The sequence below is a fragment of the Peromyscus eremicus genome, chromosome 23, assembly GCF_949786415.1.
Source record: "Peromyscus eremicus chromosome 23, PerEre_H2_v1, whole genome shotgun sequence".
Classification (NCBI taxonomy): Eukaryota; Metazoa; Chordata; class Mammalia; order Rodentia; family Cricetidae; genus Peromyscus; species Peromyscus eremicus.
In genome coordinates, this window is record NC_081438.1 from 43,141,264 (window position 1) to 43,161,806 (window position 20,543).

A 20,543-nucleotide genomic window follows, 5' to 3' on the forward strand; every position below is an offset into this window, starting at 1 on the left:
CACACACACTCATATACACACACATAAACACTCACACATGTGCACACATACTCACACACTCACACACACGCACACTACCAGACATAGTGGTGCATACCTATAATCTCAGCACAGCCTAGACTACATAGCTCCCCTCCATCAACAACAAAAAAAAAAGGATAAAAAACAAGATGACTAAAGTAACATATGGGTGGGGAGATGGCTCAGTAGCAAGAGCACTTGATGTATAAAGTATGAGGACCTGAGTTCGGATCTTCAGACCCAATGTGCGATGCCCACCTGAAATTCCAGTTTTGGAAGGTGGACACAGGGGATCCCCAGAGCAAGCTAGCTAGCAAGACTAGCCACATTGGCCAACTCTGGGTTTGATTGACAGAATCTGACTCAATGAATAAGGTGGCAGAGGGATCAAAGGGATCCTCACATCCGCTTAGGGCTTCCACACGCACACACACATACATGCTCAGGCACTGACACACAGTACATGCCCACATGTGCAACAAAGATGTGCACACATATATACAGACAAAGATAGAAAAAGGAAACAATACAAATTCTTACCGTGCTGGAGGGCAGCTTACTCACCACACTCAAGTCCAAGTATGTAGAAGAAGACACCACAGTTGGGGCTCGGGGTCTGGTCTGGGTTCAGGCATCACTGGGATGCAGGTTCATGCCTGCAAGCAACATTGTGAGGACCTTGTGGTGACCCCAGGCCCCAGGTAGTTCAGAGTCATCTCCTTTCTCAAGGCCCTTCATTTCATCCCATGTGTAATCCTGTTTGTCATAGGAAGTAACATAATTAGGGGCTGAAGAGATGAATCTGGTAGTAAAAGCACTTGCTGTCAAGTCTGATGACCTGAGTTTTAATCCCTGGAACCCACATGGTGGAAGGAAGGTCACAACTGACTCTTGCAAACTACCTTCTGACACCTACATATAGGCTGCAGCACTTAAGTGCCCCCACAAATAAGTAAATATAAAAAAGAAATTGAAGTATCATAGTTACAGACTTCAGAGGTCAGAATAATGTCAAATTGTCCTGGCTAATTCTATGTCAACTTGACACAAGCTAGGGTCATCAGAGGAAGGAGTTTCCATTGAGGAAATGCCTCTGTGAGATGCAGCTATAAGGCATTTTCTTAATTAGTGACTGATGGGGGAGGGCTCAGCCCATTATGGATGGGGCCATCCCTGGGCGGATAGTCCTGGGTGCTATAAGAAAGCAGGTTGAGCAAGCCATGAGGAGCCAGCCAGTAAACAGCACCCCTCCATGGCCTCTCTATCAGCTCCTGCCCTATTTGAGTTCCTGTTGTGACTTCCTTCAATGACGAACTACAATGTGGAAGTGTGAGTCAAATAAACCCTTTCCTCCTCAACTTGCTTTTTGATCATGGTGTCTTATAGCAGCAATAGAAACCCTAACTACGACAGTGATAATTTTTGAATGTCTATTATTGTGTTTAGCCCAGACTTCATGGGTCCAGGGTCTAGTCTCCAGGCCTGGCTGCAATGAGCCCAGGGTCTAGAGAAGGTCAATATAGGTGCCTACTTCAGCTCCTTAGTTGGAGGCTCTAATGGTCAATCTCAATTACCAACTTGATGAGATCTAGACTCACCTGGGAGAGAGAGGCCTATGGTTATGCCTGAGTGTTTTCACTAGATTGAAGTGGGAAGACCTGTCCACTGTGGTGGCACTGCTCCCTGGCTGTGGATCCTGGAGTGTATAAAAAGAACAAGATGAGCCGGCAGCGGTGACACACACCTTTAATCCCAGCACTCGGGAGGCAGAGGTAGGCGGATCTCTGTGAGTTTGAGGCCAGCCTGGTCTACAGAGTGAGATCCAGGACAGGCACCAAAACTACACAGAGAAACCCTGTCTGGGAGGGAAGAGGGGGCGGCGGCGATGAGCTAAGCACCCTAGTTCATCATTGTCTGTTTCTTGATTGCACATAGACTGTGACCAGACGCCCCATCCTCCTGCCACTGTGACTTCCCCTCAATGTCAGACTGTATATCTTGGAACTATGAACCAAAATAAACCCTTCCTTCCTAAAGTGGTTTTGTCAAGAGTGTTTTATTGTAGCAACAGAAAAGTAATTAAGATAGAGGGGAAGAGGGGAACAGCTCAGAGTTGCTTTCTGTGTCCTGTGCTTATCAGCTTCCTTAATCAGATGAGCCTCACATGGATGGGAAGATCATAAAGGGTGTGAAATCTGTCTGTGAGTGTTGGGGTTGGGGGGCTGTAATGGGATGCAGCTCAGTGGGAGAGTGCTTTCCAAATGTGTAAGAAGCCCTGGGAAACACACACACACACACACACACACACACACACACACACACACCCCAAAACATCTCTTAAGGTGTCTCACACCTATAATTCCAGAGTTTAGGAATTAGTGGAGGCATGAGGATCAGAAAGTCAAGGTCATCCTCAGGTACACAGGGATTTTGAGGCCAGCTTGAGATATAAGAGATCCCGTCTCAAAAATAAAAATAACAAAGAGCTGAAAAACTAAAAACAACAATCAAAGAAAAGTCTGTAAGAAGAGAAAACATGGGAGCCTCAGTCTCCCAGGCTTGAGGCCCAGGGTTCACTAGGGTTCCCTTCCCTGATAATATACACTGTACTCACCACTTTAAAAATGTCCCATTTTCTCATGCGGGCCATGCCTTGGCTTCCCCTGTCCCCCTGTCTATATTGTTTCTAAATCGTTCGAGTGTACCATCTCCCTTCTATTGACCGCTCTTGGGTCAGGCCTTCCAGACTATCCACCATGTTGTCCACACCTCCACCGTGCTCCTCCCACGCAACCCAGGTCCAAAATGGGTTTCACCTTTACCCAGAGAGCCTTGGGAGACTTTTGTGGACTCTACATTGCTGTCCCCTGATACTACTTTTAATTACATTTAAATTTATTTATTTTGTGCTCACATGTATATGTGTGGATGTACATATGGAAGTAAAAAGAAAACTTGTGGGAGTTGGTTCTCTTATTCTACCAGGTAGGTCCTGGGGATTGAACTCAGGCTGTCAGGCTTGCTGGTAGACATCTTGCCAGCCTTGACGCTCCTTTTAGTCCTTCCATTTGCTCAGCTCCAAAAAGCCAGGAGCAGCCTCTTCCAAGGACACCTAACTGCTCTCAGGTTGGGGATCAGGTGCAAATGAAAGGCTGACACTCCATCCTTCTCCAGCAGTCCTGTTTTGGCTGTAACTTCCACTAAAAATTCTCCCTGGCCCATTCAAATCCTCCACTTCTCTGTGGACCTCTGGCTTAGATGCCCATGTCACCATCAACATAAGTGGCTCACATGTTCTGAGCACTTGAGAATAAATGCCTCATGCATCTTTCTTCTTCCACATAGGCAACACAAACTTCAGAGGGACAGGAAGAGAATAAAAGATAAATATCACCCCCCCCCCAACTTAGTGGTGCACACCTGTAATCCCAGCATGCAGGAGGCAGAGGTAGGAAGATTGCTGAGTTTGAGGCCAGGAGGGGCTAAACAGAAATACCTTGTCTCAAAAATTCAAGGAGAAAAAAAAAATACATGAATAGCGGGTGGTACACTCAGGGATGGGAACCCTCTGAGGAAGGAACCCAAAACTGGATTCCCAGTGACAGGTTGTCTTGACCAGGAAGATCTCAATTCCCTGTAGTGGGCCTTGGGTCTGCATGGGACCCACAGAAAACTGGCTTTTTACTTTATGTTTTTTGAGTGAGGGTTTCCTGTAGCTCAGATTTGCTTCCCTGGCTTCTTGAGTGTTGAGATCTGAGGTCTACATTATCACCCTTGGTTCGTGTAGTCCTGGGGATCACACCCAGGGATTGCTGTATGCTAGACAAGCAGTCTATCAACTGAGCTATGCCTCCAACCCCAGTCCTCACAGATAGGTTTGATGTCTTCATTTTACATTTTCTTTTTCAAAGATGACAAGCTGTTAGAAGCCTCTTCCCTTCTACTGGCAACTGTTTGCCCTAGAATTGTCTTTCCTTTGATTGTAGTAGGCAAGGAGAGGCCCAGTCTCCTTCTGCATTGCCCTGGGTCAACAGCTGTCACCCACACTGACCTGTACGTACCTCAGCTTCATCGCCTATGTCTTGCCTGAACCTTGCACCTCACAAAACTACAGCTGACATATTCATGTGATCCTCTTTCTCCCCCTCAATCCTGTGGTCAGTCCTTCAGTATGCCGAGGCCCCATGATCCTCTAGGTTGGTCTGACTGACTCCAACTACTCAAGTATTAGGGTGTTGAGCTCTGCAGAAGGATCCAAGCCCCTTTTGCAGAACCTAGCAGTGCATCTGTAAAACGGGGTGTAGGCAGAAGAGCAAGCTAGAGCAAGCTAGAGCATTTCAAAGAAGAGATCTAGGACTGGGAAGGAGGGACCAGAAGTGGACCCGATGAAGTAGTAGCCTGAGAGAGCGCCCAGCAGGCGCTGCTGGGTTAAAAGTTCAGAGATAATGTGCTGCAGAAACCAACAGCTTGGCTGGAGAAAGGCCAGGTGCTCAGAAGGGCCGGGGCTGGGGGCGGGGCCTGACAAAACCGGGCTGGGGCAGGGGGACCAGGCCTAGGAAGTGAGAGGTAAAGCCTGAAAGTGGGGATTGGAGCGAGGCGTGGCAGAACAGGGTAGAGGTCTGTCTGGAGTTGGGGGCGGGTCCTGGCGGCGTGGGGATGGGGACTGAGGGCGGGGCTTGGAAGCTCTGGGCAGCCGGTCATAGACTGGGGCGGAGCCTGGCTTCTCAAGGCAGGGTCGGCTGGAGGCGGGGTCTCATGGTGCAGGGCTAGGGGGCTGAGGGCGGGGTCTGGCGGCGGCCGAGGACTGTGGGGCGGGATCTAGGGAGGGGCCTGGTGGTGCGGGGGCGAGGCCTGGACGCGGGTTGGGCAGTTTAAGATTCAGGGGTCTTGGACTGAGCGGTTTGCGAGCACCCGGCCAGAGCGCACTGGGCCAGAGCTCACTGAAGCCACGCCCCTCCCCCGCCCAGACCACGCCCAAGCCCCCATCAAACTCCTCCCGGAGGTCCCCTCCCGCTTGATTTCCTCCCCCGTGGGTGGAGGCCCTGAGGAGAGCAGAGTCCCTCCGTCCAGCGCCGTCAGCCGCGTGTCTACTGCATCTTCGGGTTCGCTGATCTCCACCCCGCTTGGGCCTGCACCCCCAGGTAAGTGAGTGGCCCCTCTCCGGGGGGCGCCGCCCTCTAGATGCAACCCTCGAGACGATCTCCAGTCTCCCCTCCCGGGTCAAGACCAGGTAGGCTCGGCCCCAAGATGGGGTCGATGAGCTCCCCATCATTTCACCCACAAGGTACTTCTCTGGGTTTCCCAGCTGGTCGGGGCTCGGGCTGCCTTCCCCAGTGAGCTCTGGGTCCCCCGAGAACGAAGGTGAAGGCGGATGTGACTGGAAAACGTATGGGAGCGAATAGGGGCTATCGTGATCCCGTGACGCGGGGAATCCGGATGTATGAACGGGCACTGCGTCACAGGAGTGTCTGTCACCGGAGAATCGGTGCAGAGCGCCTGCTGGGTGCCACAGACTGGCGATGGCCACAGACACTTCAGGGCCCTGTCTCCGAGCCTCTTAGACCGGCCTCTGAGAAACAACGTCTTTAACAGGATCGCAACGTTTCAGCTGGTGCCAGGAGCGTGTAGAGCACACATCCAAATACTGGTGATAGGGGGTTAGAGTGTTGGGAGGGAGCCCAGGGTGTCTGAGGGAAAGGGCCAATCTGTCATGATGGCACCTGCTATAGAGAGCTTTCTGGGCCCAGGAAACAAAATCCTGGGGAAAGGCCCAGGTTGGCGTGTTTGCAGACCAGAAAAGAGGCTGATGGATCCGAAGTGTATACAAGGAAGAAAGGAGGTAGAGAGTGGTAGACAAGGGCGACAATGAGGAGCCCACAGTTTCATTCTCAGGACTGGGTACGAGGGATGCTTAAGCCAGCAAGTAACAGCTGTCTGATGGTGTCTTGAGAGGAGGATCCTGCAGCCAGTGTGTGGGGGAAGGTTGAAAAGACTCTCGGGCAGAGGCAGCTGGCTGGACCCCTGATGGAAGATGTGTAAAGTGATAAGAAGTTAGAAATTGTCTATTTACTCCCAGAAGAATTGTGTTCATGCATGTCTGGAAGTGGGGCACGAGGGAAGGCCTGTGTGGAGATGGACTTGGGCTCTGGGGGTATGGAAGGGTCTTTATTGTTTTTTCTTTAGGACTAGGTTGAATCTAGGGTCTCATGCTAGGGGAGCACTCCACCACTGAAACGCTTTGGTTGCTTCTTTCCTTTATGTATGTATGCTCACATGTGGTGTACATGTGTGTGCATGCATGTGTGTGTGTGAGCTCAAGTGTGTGGAGGCCAGAGGTTGAACGATAATGCCTTTCTCAATCACTCTCCACCTTGTTGTCTGAGACAGGGTCTGTTTTGGCAAGCCACCTGCCTCTCCCCCGCCCCGTGCACACTCCCCACCGAAGTTACAGGCACATATCACGGTGCCCAGTTTTTACTGGGTGCTGGCGATCTGAACACAGGTTCTCATGCTTGCACAGCACTTTACCACTGAGCAACCATCCACCCAGCCCTTATGTTTTATTTTGGGACAAGAGTCTCACTAATTCATTTATGTTGGCCTTGAACTCGTTCTGTAAGCCTGGCAGGCCTTGAACTTTCAGTCCTCCCACCTTGAAGAAGAGTGTGGAGGTAAGGGGAGGCTCTTAGGACCCAGCCTGGCTTGTAAAACCTATGAGCTGCCTGGGATATGGGGAGACAGGGATCCCTAAGACTGCAGTCTGAGCCCAGCCAGGGTCTTAACACCAGTGTGGCCTCCACTGGGGTGACCTGGACCAATTATTTGGATGAAGTTGCCTTGGACGCCCCCTAGCCTTACAGCTGGCCCCCTCCCAGCCATCGATGCTGTTTGGGTGGAGTTCCCAGAGTATCACTCAGCCTGCCTGGGGCCTTCCCTGAAGTTCAGCAAGGTTGAGGGAATATTGGGGATCTTCTCTGCCTCCCTTCTCACATTCCCAAAAGGGATTGTTTCCAGGAGTCAAGGAGAGAAGAGGCAATAGATATAAACTGGGAGCTTGTGGATGCAGGAAAGAGTTCTGAGTTACCATTTGCCCATTTGGGAAATGGGTCTGTAGTATCTTTCCCTGAGAGTGTTAATGAGTCCACAGCTGGGGATATGCCTGACAAATCTCAGTGCCCTTTACACTCCTGAGGGCCTGGAGGTGGCCTCCATGCTCCACTCGGAGATAAGCAGAATAATATCCACCTCTAAACCCAAGGCCATTGGCTGTGGGCGGGGGAAGCATTTAGTTGGCACGGTGCCTGGGAGCCAGTGAACATTTGGTGAAGGAGCCTCGGGCTTACTAAAGATGACCAGGAGCGTGAGTAAAGATCTCATCCTCCCACTCCTGGGGTGACACAAGAAATCATTGCAGTGGGGATGCTCCTCTGTGACTTGGGTGCCCCAGGTTGCCTCATTTTACTGTCTGGGCTTGCACCTACCTCCTGTTTGAGTGCTGCAACCCTCGGATTAGTGGGTTTACTTCATTTTTTCCCAGCTGTAAAATGGGAATGACACCATTCAAACACCCATATAGTTAAAGAACTGAGGACTATGCCTGGCTAGTAATCAGTGCCTGATGAAATGAGTCCGTTATATTGCAGAGTTCATGCCTCAGGGCAGAACTGAGTACAGTGACGTGGCTTGGCCCAGGGAGAATCAGAGAAGGTATCCTGGGTGGGTGACAGTGATTTAGCTAAAGATAGATAGCTGTGTTCATTGGGCAGAGAAACAGTATTCCAAACCAAAGGACCAGCATGTACAAGTCTCTAAGCACACTGCTAGGTGCTTGGAGGAGTAATTAGCAGAGATATGAAAGAACACTGAGATCCTTGGGGGCTGGAGAGATGGATCATTGGTAAGAGCACTTGTTCTTGCTTGCAGAGGACCTGAGCTCAGATCCCAGCATCTCCCATCAGGTGGCTGACCTAACTCTTAACTATGGGAATTTGATGCTCTCTTCTGCCCTCTTCAGGCACTGCAATCATGTTCTTGTGGTTCTCTCTCTGTCTCTGTCTCTCTTTCTCTCTGTCTCTCTCTGTCTCTGTCTCTCTGTCTCTCTGTCTGTCTGTCTGTCTGTCTGTCTCTCTCTCTCTCTCTCTCAATTTAAAAACAAACAAACAAAATCCTTGATGTCTATAGAATAGCAGGATGGCTAGGCCTCAACAGGGAATTTAGAGGCTATTCTGACCCCAGAGAACAAACTGCTGGGTGTGTATGGTGCTTATGAGTGCAGGAGCCAGGAGACCAGAATAGAGGTGACTAATCTGGTTCAGATGATGGGACTGTATCAAATGGAGGTTTGGGTGGGTGAGAATTCAGTGGATCTTGGATGGACTAGATGGGCTGGGGTAGCTATTGATGTGTGTGGCTGGCATGAGGGGATCAGGGTTACATTCAAGTCAGCATCTGTTTCTGGTACTTGCCTCTTGTCATACCTCCAATTCTGAGCTGGTGGAAGAATGACATATGGCAGGCTTTGGAGGAACAAGATGGGAGCTGGCTGGAAGACAGGGCAGGGAGTTGGTGGGGAGCCAAGAGCCAAGGAAGGCTGTCAAGCAATATGGTGAGCCATTAGGTAAAGGCCTTTTGCTGCTAAGCCTGATGACCTGAGGTTGATCTACAGAATTTACAGACAACTCTTGCAAGTTGTCCTCTGACCTTCATACTATGGCAATCATGTACCCATACCCACACACACTCCCACATGAATAAATAAAAATTAAAAAAAAAATACAAGGAAGGCTAGGTGGTGTCTGGAGACCCAGGTCAAGGCAGAACTCTTGCCTAGCATGTGTGAGGTCCTAGGTAACGTCCCCAGCATTACAAAATCAACATTTAAATTAAAAAATAAGTAAAAAAACTGACTTTGCATGCCCCACTTGGGTAATTCATGGACAGGAGTCTTCCTCCCATATGTACCTATCCTTCCCCTCCTTAGTCCTTTTACAGCATTTTTACTTTATTCATAGTGAGTCTCTCTCTCTCTCTCTCTTTCTCTCTCTCTCTCTCCCTCCCTCCCTCCCTCCCTCCCTCCCTCCCTCCCTTTGTCCCTCCCTCCCTCCCTCCCTTCGTCCCTCCCTCCCTCCCTCCCTTCGTCCCTTCCTCCCTCCCTCCCTTCGTCCCTCCCTTCCCTCCCCCCCCCCCTCTCTCTCTGTGTGTGTGTGTGTGTGTGTGTGTGTGTGTAACTTGTAGGAGTCAGTTTTTTCTTCTTCTACCATGTGGGTCCTAGGGACTGAATTGGGTCAAGTTTGGTGGCAAGTACCTTTACCTGAGAAGCAGTCCTCCTGCCTCCTTCAGACCTTCTCTAGGTCCTCTTTGGTCCCTTTTTAATAGCCATCTCAGACAGAGTGGCTGCTCCTATCAAAGGAACTAAAAGAAGCCTTTCTCCTCCTCAGTCTGGACTCTGTATCTTTCTTAGTGTGATGCTACCACCAGAGTGGCTAGCATTCAGCTCCTTTTGGGCTCCTGAAGCCATACTTTTGGTCCAAGGTTCCATGACTGTCTAAAAAGGGATTTTTCTCTGCCATCCACATCCTGGTGTCCCCATTTGCCCTGTTTTTGGCTTTAACTCCCTTCCATCACTGCTTGTGTGATTTGTATCCAATGCTGTATTGGATGGCATTGGGAAACCTGTGTTCTTGGGGGGAAGGGACAGGAAAAAGGATGAGGTCTAAAGGATGCGGAGGCAGCCATATAATCATGTGGATGAAGAGCATTCTAGGCAGAAGGACCAACAGGTGTAAAGGCCCTGAGGCCACCACAAGCTTGGTTTATGCTAGAGGCACAGCAAGGAGGTTGGTGTGGCTGAAACAGAGTGAGTGAGAAAGCGAGTACTAAAAGGATCAGACAAAGAGACTCAAGGTCCTCAAGGACCTGAAGACTAACACAGCAGACCCGTGGAAGGTCCTTACCCCAGAAAGGATGTGTGGTTGGAACTTTTTGCTTTGTAATTCTGTGTATGTGTTGATGAACCCTAAAAAGAGGAAGACAGGACTACGCCTTTTTCCCCCTACCAGGGCAAGACATCTTCTCTTTGTACATGATGAGGATACCCACAGGAACTTCCTAGAGGGGTCCAGATTTCCCTTTTGCCCAGGGGTAGGGAGAAGGAATTAGCCAGGGGAAGAACTCTGTTGGTATGGAGGTAGGGGTTGATAAAGGCCAGGCAATACATAGAGCAGGGTGGCAGGTTGCAGGAGCCTGAGATACAAAGATGCTGAGCCTGGAGGAGAAACCACAGAAGCCAGGCTTCTGAGGATGGAGCAGCTACCGGACAGTGGCTACTCTCCCTCCAGGTGGTGGAGATTAAATTTGTTCCCCCTCCCTGTACCTCATGTGGGCAAGAGCTGGTGAGCGGGTCTGGTCGCCTTCACCACCCCTACCGCAGACTGAGGCGTTCATCTGCCCTGGCTTCCCCAGTAGCTGGGGGGTTAAAAAAAACCCTGAGATCCAAAATTAATTAATTTTGAAGTAGAATCTCACTATGTAGCCCTGGCTGGCCTGTAACTCTCTATGTAGACCAGGCTGGCCTTTAATTCACAGAGATCTGCTTGCCTCAGTTTCCTTAATAGTGGCTTTAAAGGTGTGTGCCCACTATGAGTCTTTCCTGAGCTTGGAATCTGTGCTGGGTCATTGCCTGTCTAAATTGGTGGCAGGTACGTTTTGACCCTGGTTCTGCTATATAATTGTGGCAGGTGTAATGGGCTTACTTCTAGGGTAAGGCAGAGGGCCTGGACTTCTGGGAGATGACAGGGGACCCAGACAGTGATGGAAGCAAGAGATACAGGTCTCTGGCTGAGAGATGGGTGAGGACAGTTCTGCATAGATGGCTGACCCTTGCCTGCCCTCACTTCTAACCAGTATTCCCTCTGTTGTGGCCATGTCACCTTCTCTGTGTCTTGAATCCAGTGCGTGGCCCTGACTCAGGGTCTTTAGACTGGCTGTTGACTCTGGCTAGAACGACCTGTTTCTCCTCTTTGCCTCCTGCACTTAAAATGTTGCCTTCTCAAGGGGACTTTCCTGACCATTGTCTGTCTGTCTGTTTTTTTCTTTCTCCTTTCCTCTCTTTCCTTTCTTTTCTCTTTTCTTTGTGTGTGTGTGTCACTGTGAGCATACGTGGAGGGCAGAGGACAAGCTCAAGTGTCCTTCCTCAGGAGCCATCTACCTTTTTTGAGATAGGGCCTCTCACTGGGACCTGGTGCTTGCCAATTAGGCTAGGCTGGCTGGCCAGCAAGCCCCAGGGGTCCTTCTTTGCCTTTGCCTCCCATGTTCTGGGATCACAAGTGCACATCCCTGGTCTGGCTTTCTTTTTAAAAAGTGGTTTCTGGAGATGAAACTCAGGCTCTCCTGCTTGTGGCCTCCACTTTACTGACCGGGGTATCTCTTCTGACCTCGGCCTTTCAAATGCAGCCTCTGGGTTCCTCTGGATCCCTCTTCACGTTCCCCTCCCTGCCTTATTCTTCTCTCCACAGGACTAGTTTCTGCCTGATACAATGAAACAAACTGATTAACAAAATATTCTATGCATCTCTCCCCCACCCTTTTAAACTCATGAACTCCTGAGTTAGCAATACAGTTTGCTCAGTTCCTGTGGAGACTCCAGTATACAGACCCGTACCTGGTACATGGTAGGTACCAAAGCAATGATGCCAGTCATGTAGGTACTTCTGAATACACCTTAAGTAGAGATCAGGCTGGATGTTGAGATGAGGCTCAAGTTGGGTACAGGTTTGTAAAACAGGTAGGCTCACCTTCCGGTTCTGTTTTCTACTTCCTCCTTTATGATCTTGGCTGATTCTGTGCCTCAGTTTCATCAGCGATCTACAAGATGATAGAAGCAACCAGTCCTCAATGGACATCTCAGCTGTGACTTTCTGGAGACATAGGTAGAGGCCAGAAGGGTTTACTCAGAGGTCCCTGGACCTCACACTCAGAAGCAGAGCATTTTAAGATTTTTCTGTGTTTTCTTAAACACTTTTCTTAGACACTTGTTAGTCAGGGTTCTCTGGAGTGGCAGTTCACAACTTTCTTAATGCTCTGATCTTCAGTACAGTTCCTCATGTTGTCGTGACCCCCAACCATAAAAGTATTTCATTGCTGCTTCATAACTGATTTTGCTGCTGTTATGAATTGTAATGTAAATATCTGATATGGGAATCCCTGTGGAGGTTGTGACCCACATGTTGAGAACCGCTGCTCTAGAGGAACAGAACTGATAGAATGAGTCTATATTACAGAAGGGATTTGTTAGGTCCCTACACTGGGCGGTCCAGTAGTGGCTACCTACACTCTGGAGAGGGTGAGAACCCAGTAGCTGCTCAGTCCCAGAGGTTGGGTGCCTCACTTTGTCACTGAAGGCCTGAAGGATTCTTAGAGTCTTTAGACCGTAGTGGAAAGCCAAAGGATATAGGTTCTAGTGTTAGCATAGGATGGTGGCAGCAGTAGCAGGAATAAATCAGATGTACTCGCCAGCAGCCAGTGAAGACAAGCAGGCAAAAGAAGCCCTGTTTTCTTCTCGGATCTCTTTATATCTAAGCTGCCACTAGAAGATGCTGCTCACACTGGGGGAGGGTCCTTGTGCTTCAGTTAATTCTCTCAGGGGATACCTTCAGCTGATCCTAAGAGGCATATCTCTTAGCTGACTCCATAATCTGATCAAGTTGACAACCAAGATTAACCATCGTGGTAGGAATTGGATGTGTTTACTACTTTCTTAGATAGCCCTATCCTATGGGAAGAGACCCGTGTCTGGGCAAGTAGTTGCAAGGCAGAGTAATCCTGGCCCAGCAGAGACATTGTAGTCCCTGGAGATGATGAGTCCGTTGAGCCAGCGTGGGAATCCTGGAGGCTTCTTAGAAGCAGTTGCAGGCAAACTTCTCACATGCAAGGTCAGCTGGGCCTGGCATCAGATAGTGGGAATGGTAACTGAAGGACTCAGATGGAAGTAACAGCCCAGGCAAAGGCCTGGCATCATAGGACTGCACAAGGTGCTTTTTCTGAAGTTAATGGATCTTGGGAATCTGTGGGCCTAGGCTGAGGACCACAGAGTCAAGGAGATTAGTGGGGCTAGGTGGAGTGGTAGGAAGAGCTAGGCAACCGTGGAGACCTTAACTGACAGGCCAAAAGCCATAAGAAGCCCTCAGGTACTTGATCAGAAGGGATAGATAGGTTTGAGCTATGAGCTGCTATTGGACTGATGTAGGGGGGCCAGAGTCGGCCAGTGTCTTCCTTGCTGCCGCCATCAGTGAGTATCACATATGGACCATTAAGAGAATGAGAGATTTTCACTGGGAACCCACTTTTTGAGCTATATCTTTGGCAAGGATCCTCAGCCCACCTATCCAACCTAGAAGAAAGACATGTGCCCTGTGCCCACTGCTGTTGCTGTCTCCACAGGGTGTTCCCACAAAGTCTATGATATCTGGAGGGTCACCCACATATTGGCGTCCTTCATTGCAACTCTCCTCTCTGTTTCCTTCCCTCAATACAGGGTCAGAGGCAGCATAGATGCTTCTCTGTTTTTAGAACATGGGAAACCTGGGGCTGGAGAAATGGCTCACCCGTTAAGAGCAGAGGCTGCTCCTGTGGAGGATCTGCCTCCCAGCATCACTCAGTTGGTTCACAATCTCCTGGAACTCCAGCTCCAGGGAATTTGAAGCCTTCCTCTAGATTTTTCATCCACTTGCACTTATGTGTACATAGCTATGTATATATAATTAAAAATAAAATAAATCTTTAGTAAAAGCAGAACAAAAGGTAGCAACTGCCCCAGGCATGGTACAACAGGCGTTCTCTCCCAGGTACTTTGGAGCCAGAGGCAGGAGGATCACAAGCCCAAGGCTAGCGTAGGAAATTTAGTGAGACATTTTCTCAAAATAAGCAATAAAAGAGGTTGTGGATATAGCTCAGTGGTAGAGCTCCTGCCTAGCACCTCCTAATGAGGGGCTGGGGGCATGACTCAGTGCCAGGATGCTTATCTAGAATGAATGAGTTTATGGGTTCTAGTACCACACACACACACATATACGCACACACATATACACACACACATATATATACACACACACATACACACACACATACACACACACACACACACACACACACACACACACACAATCTAAAACCAAATCAAACCTAAATGATTACAACAGTAGCCGCCTGCCATCTCCTCTTGAACCAGCAGTGCCAGGATGGAACTTGATTTTGTTTTACTATGTTTGTTTTTATGGCCATGTTGCTCTCCATGCAGATGCTGGTTTGCTAAGGGAGGAAAGGAAAGCCTCTTTTGAAAATAAACAACAGTCATGTGTCCTTAATGACCTAGAGGCACCCTGGGACATTTGGCAGTAGGTGAGTCCATTTGTAATATGAATAGTAATTCCATGTGGCTTTTTGTTTTAATATAGAGACTTTAAGCAAGAGCGGTTGGGCTGGGGATATAGCTTAGTTGGCAGAGGGCTTGCCTCGCATACACAAAGCCCTGGGTTCCACTCCAGGCAGGGTGGTGCATGCCTCTGTCTCAGCACTCAGAATATGAGAGCAGGATGAGAAGTTCAAGATCACCTTTGGCTGTATAGGGAGGCCAGTCTGGGATAGAGGAGATTCTATCTCAGAACAAACAAACAAACAAAAAACAAAAACAACAACAAAACAACCCCCCCCATAACAGCAAAACTCTTAAACAAAACAAAATCAAACAAAACAAAACTCTTAAAAACTTATAAACTAGGTGTGTGGGTGCATGCCTTGGGAGGATGAGGCAGGGGGGTGGCAAGTTTGAACAAATGCACAAATACACACGCACACATGCACACGCATGTGCGCTTGGGGCTGGGGGAGACGGAGGAAGAGAATATGAGAATAGAGGACCTATGCAATGGCTCAGCAGTGGGTAAAAGTGCTTGCTGCTCATCCTGAAGCCCTGGGTTGGATCCCTGGGGCTCACATTGTAGAAGGAGAGAATGGACTCCTGAAGACTGTCCTTTGATCTCCACACACACTCCATGGCATGTATCCATGCATAAATGCACAATAAATAAATTATAAAGAATTGAGCAAATAAATAAATCATTAAAAAACTGAGATTAGAGTTCTGGGATGTTGCTACGTGGTAAGGTGCTTGCTTAGCACACAGCCCTTGTTCCATGCCTACACCCACCCCAGATATATACAGTATAGTAAACACATAAACGGGCAACACAGGCTCCCATTATTATTGTGTTAATTTGCTTTCTGTTAGGTGTGCTTTGCCTGAGACTATGAGAAATTCCAGTTTATGACTGGGTGGGTTTGTGGCACTCCTGTTCTTGAAGGTGGGGGTAGATGAGAGATTCTAGGCCCAGCAGCCATGAGTAGAAAAGAAAGCAAGTGTAGTGGTGGGATGACTTAGGGGACGTGTCTGGACAAGAAATGATGAGGTGATGTTGGACACATAGATTTGGTCTTGACAGAGAAATCTGGAAATTCATGGTGTGGATGCGCTGAATATAGCTTCTGAGTGGGTGAGAGTCCTCAGGGGAGGTGGCAGCAGATCAAAGACAAGCATGATTTGAGGATAAAGGAAAGAAAACAGCCTGGATTGGAGCTGGAGTAGCTGAGAGGAGGTGAATAAGAAGGCTGAGATTCTTGGAAGCAGGTACAGATAGATGCTCTGTTAAGGGCCATGAACCCTGGGCAAGGAATCTGCACTGGGATGGGCTTTAGTGGGAAAGTGTCACGGAAGTCGTTAGTGTAGGGCACAAACATGAAGAAGAGTATTTACTTTTCAGCAGGCCATGGTGGCACATATGTTATCACAGTGCTGGAGATGCTGAGGCAGGAGGATCTCAGCTTTGAGGCCAGTCTGAGCTAGAGAGACCCTCTCTCAAAACAAAGAAACAGGGTCATTGAGATGGCTCAGCAGATAAAGCAGTTTATTGCCAAGCCTGACAATTGAGTCTGATCCCCAGAGTCCACATGGTGGAAGGAGAGAATGGATTCTTCTCTGACCGCTACATAAATGCTGTGGCCCACTAGTGCCAATAAACAAACAAATTAGTAAAAACAAGCAAGCAACCAAACCAACCAAACAAACCTTTGTTTTTTTCTTATTTCTTCAAAAATTAATTTTGTTTGCCTACACACACACACACACACACACACACATAGACATGTAGAGCCCAGAGGTAAACACTGGGTATTTTCCTCAGATATTCTCCACCCCCCCCCCCTTTTTTTTTTAAGTGCGGCTCTCTCATTTACCTGGAGCTCTCCAATTCACCTAGATTGGTTCACCAGTGGGGTCTAGGGAGTCTCCTGTTCCCCTACACTAGGATACAGCACACATTGCCACACCTGGCTGTTATGTGAGTGCTATGTAGCAGAGGGTGACTTTGAACTTCTCGTCCTCCTGTGCTGTGGGATGTTCTGTATGCTGTGAATGTGTTGCTCCCTCTATTTCTTGGTTTCAGAACCACAGCCTGTTTCCTAGGAGAAGCTGGGTAACATGGACCTCACAGGCAGGCCCCCAGTAAGGATTTAAATGAGATGGACCAGGAAAGGGTAGGTCCTGGGTCAATGCTATCAAGAGTTCTTTTCTCTTCTCCCAGTCATGCATCTGTAAAGATCAAAGGACAACTCTTGCCTTCCATGACTGAGGCCGGGTGTCCCATTGTTGAATGAGTATGTCAGCTTCCACAGAACCTCCTGTCTTAATAAAGTAGTGCTGAAATTACAGACACCTACTCACACATTTGCTTTCTATGGGTATGGGGATCCAAACCCGAGGGCTATGTTATTGCACTAAGAGCTTTACCCATTGAGCAATCTCCCAGCCTTTTCATTTTATTTTATTTCATTTTTTGAGATAGGTTTTCATGTGATTGAGGCTGGTTTCTACATTTCTGATTCTCCTGCCTCTACCTCCCAAGTTCTGGATAATGAGGCACCACCTCAGCTGCCTTTATTTAGCCTGGGGATGGAACTTTGCCTTCCATGCTTGCGAGCGTGGTACCAACTGAGCCACATCCCCTTGGTCATTTTTCACTCTCATCCTCTGGTACTCTAATCCTATGTGAATGTGTGAGAGACCATTTTGACATTGTCCTAAAAGTTACTCAGGCTTTATACATTTTTAGTTTTAAAAATTTTTTTGTTTTACTGTGTCTGGGAGCAAGTATGCTGCAGCCTTCTCTCTAGCTGAACTTTTCAGAGTCAGTTTTCTCCTTCCATCATGTGGGTCCTAGGGGTTGAACTCAGGACATCAGACTTGGCAGCAAGCACCTTTACCTGCAGAGCTATCTTGATTGCCCTCTACGTTCTTACACAATGGTAAACTATGTAAAACATAAAATGGACCTCCCCTCTGCTTCCCTGCTCTCTCCATTTTCTCCTCCCCTCTCCTTCCCTCCTCTCCCTTTTTAGGAGACAGGGTCTTATTGTGTAGCTAATGCTAGCCTGTAACTCATGATTTTCCTGCTTCAGCCTCCTGAGTGCTGGATTATAAGTATATGAATCTTCATTTGGCTCCTTCAGGGCTCTGGTCATTCTAGAGCAGTCTTATCTAGTACCGTGTTGTGTGATGATAGAAACTTCTTATCAGCATTGGCAGGCATAGTGGCTGCTAGCCATATGTGGCAGTGGAATATGTATATATACATATATAGCTCTGTGTGTGTGTGTGTGTGTGTGTGTGTGTGTGCGCGCGCGCGCGCGCGTGCGCACGCGCATGCATGTGGAAGTCAGAGGTCAGCTTCAGGTGAATTCCTTTATTGCTTTGCACTTTTTTTTTTTTTTTGAGACAAAGTCTTTCAGTGAACATGGAGCTTACCAATTTGTCTAGTTTGGCCAGCTGGCTAACCCTGAGATATGCCCGTTTCTGATCCCCAGTGCTAGAATTACAGGTGCATGTTGTCATGCCCAGGTTTTATGTGGGTTCTGGGAAATGTGTGTGTGTGTATGTGTGTGTGTGTGTGTGTGTGTGTGTGTGTGTGTGTGTGTGTTATTGGGGATGAAACTTAGAACCTGGTGCATGGCAAGTATGATCTCTACAACTGAGCTAACCAAGCCCCCCGGGATGAACTGGTTTAACTTTAAATAGCCTCTTGCTTTTGGGAGGCTGAGGCAGAAAGACTGAGAGTTTGAGGCCATCGTGGCCTCCATAATAAATTTCAGACTAGCCAGGGTTACGTTGCAAGATTCTATCTCTAATTAATTTATTAATTAAATTTAAAAAGTTTCATAAGGACTAAGATTTCTAGGTACTATATTTCTTTCAAAAATAATAGTTATTATTATTAGTGATGCTGGGAATTGATTCCAGGGTTTCCTGTACACTAAGCAAGTGTTCACATTTAGCCATGCCCTAGCTCCTTACTAGTGGATTCCAGGCAGGTTCTCTACCACTGAACTCATTCTATAGTTCAGTCTCTCCTGGAACTTGCCATTCTCCTGCCTCAGCTTCCCTTATAGCTCTATTTCCTGGCATGCTGCATGTCACCCAACTCAGGTAGTGTTTTTATATTTTGCCTGGAACTTATCGTTAGCATCTGTGAGTTTGATGAGGCTGCCTCTGCCATTACCCAAAACTAAACTATGTTGGTGGTTTTCCATTACATAAATTAGAAATGGGGCCATCAGTGTCTCCCTGCATTTTGCTTTTGTTTTTTTAAAACTCTTTGATCCACCCACACCAGACAGCATAACTTATTCATCTCTCCTGTTATCTCTACCTAGCTTTGGGTAATTTTTGTTAATTGAAACACATAATTGTGTTGAACTACATGTAGAAGTTAGCCACCTTAACTATTTTAAACGAACAGTTTGGCATTCCTAATTTATTCGCATAGCCGTGCCCCAGTTTATAGAATGTTTTCGTCTTGCACAATTCAAACTATAATCATTAAACATTAACTCCCCAGTTCTCCCTCTTCCCTGCCAAGCTCTGGCAATCTCTAGTCCGTGTGTGTGTGTGTGTGTGTGTGTGTGTGTGTGTGTGTGCGCGCGCGCGCGCGCATGCAGGTCCATGGGCACATACATGCATGTGTAGGTCAGAAGTTGATGTCAGGCATCAGATTTCTTCCTCAATTGCTCTTCATCTAGTGTTTTGTTTTAACACAGGGTCTCACACTGAATCCAGAACTCACTGATTCAGCTAGTCTGGCCGGCCAGCAGGCCCTAGGGACCCTGCTGTTCTCTGCATCTCTCCAGAGCTGGGATGACAGGTGTATGTTGGCGTGCCTGGCTTTCTTATTTCGGCAGTGGGGACCCTTCAGGCCCTCATTGTTTTTTAATAATGTATTGATTCTTACTTTATGTGCATTGGTGTTTTGCCTGAATGTGTGTTGTGAAGGTGTCGGGTCTAGAGTCACGGACAGGTGTAAACTCAGGCCCTCAGTCCTGCACAGCAAACTCTTGTCCCACTGAGCCATGTCTCCAGGCCTTCTGTCCTTTCACTGCTCTAGGGACCTCCTGTCTTTGGAATCATGGCAGTATTTGTCTTGTCTTTTTTCACTCACTTTAATGCCTTCAAGGTTTATCCAAGCTGTATCTTTCTCCTCCTTCTCAACTTTCTTGTGGTATTTTATAGTATGGGACCCTAAGATTTCTGACCCCAAGTGCTGCACATCAAGATTGCTTCTGTTAGGAGAGAAGGAGGGGCTTCAAAGGGACACGAGAACATTTTGGGGGAGGAATGACTATGTTCTTTATCATGATTGAGGCAATGATGTCATGAGTTATGACATATATCAAAATACATTAGCTCATGCTGGGAGTGGTGGTGTGTGCCTGTAATCTCTCAACACGTGGAAGGTGGAGGCAAGAGAGGCAGGAGCTTAAGGGTAGTCACAGTTAGACAGTGGGTGTGAGGACATCTGGGCCATAAGGAGACTCTGTCTCACCCCCCCTCCTCCAAAAACATGTGTACATAACCACAAATCTTAAGCGTATAGTTATTGTGTTTTCCCTTTTCTTTTTGTTTTTTCAGGACAGTTTCTCTGTGTAGCCCTGGCTGTCCTGGCACTCATTCTGTAGACCAGGCTGGCCTCGAACTCACAGCATCTGTCTCTGCCTCCCGAGTGCTGGGATTAAAGGCATGTACCATTACCCAGCTTGTGTTTTTCTTTATTTCTTTCCTTTCCCATGCTCCCTCTCTTCCCTCTTTCTCCCTTGCCTTCTCCTTTCTCCTTCTACTCTTCCTCTTTGTCCCCTTCCCAGGGTGTCGCTTTGTAGCCTAGGCTTGCCTGAAACTTACCATCCTCTTGCCTTATTATTCCCAAGTACTGGGTGACAGGCCTGCCCCACCATATCCAGCTGTCCCCGAGTGACCCCACTCTCATATACCATGGTGCTGGGATCCCTGGAGAAATGCTGTTTGTCTAGGGACCCAGCCCCAGCCATGTTCATTCCAAGCCTCATGGAAGTGGTGGTGGTGTGGTGAGGTGGTAATGGTGGGTGGTTGGGGTGCTACCTTTTAAGTACGTGTGAGATAGTTAACTTAG

General features: G+C 48.1%; 1 protein-coding gene across 2 annotated transcripts in view; it reads left to right on the plus strand.

The window, feature by feature from the left end:
- Positions 1 to 5,017: 5,017 nt before the first annotated feature.
- The window catches only part of Cers4 (ceramide synthase 4), a 32,359-nt gene continuing 16,833 nt past the window's right edge, over positions 5,018 to 20,543 (plus strand). Inside the window, exon 1 of one of the 2 annotated variants that reach the window (XM_059249712.1) lies at positions 5,018 to 5,162. The gene's annotated coding sequence lies outside the window, so the exon portion shown is untranslated. Of the gene's footprint in view, positions 5,163 to 14,297; positions 14,416 to 20,543 lie in introns of those variants that run through there. The other variant, XM_059249713.1, reaches the window with a different exon arrangement.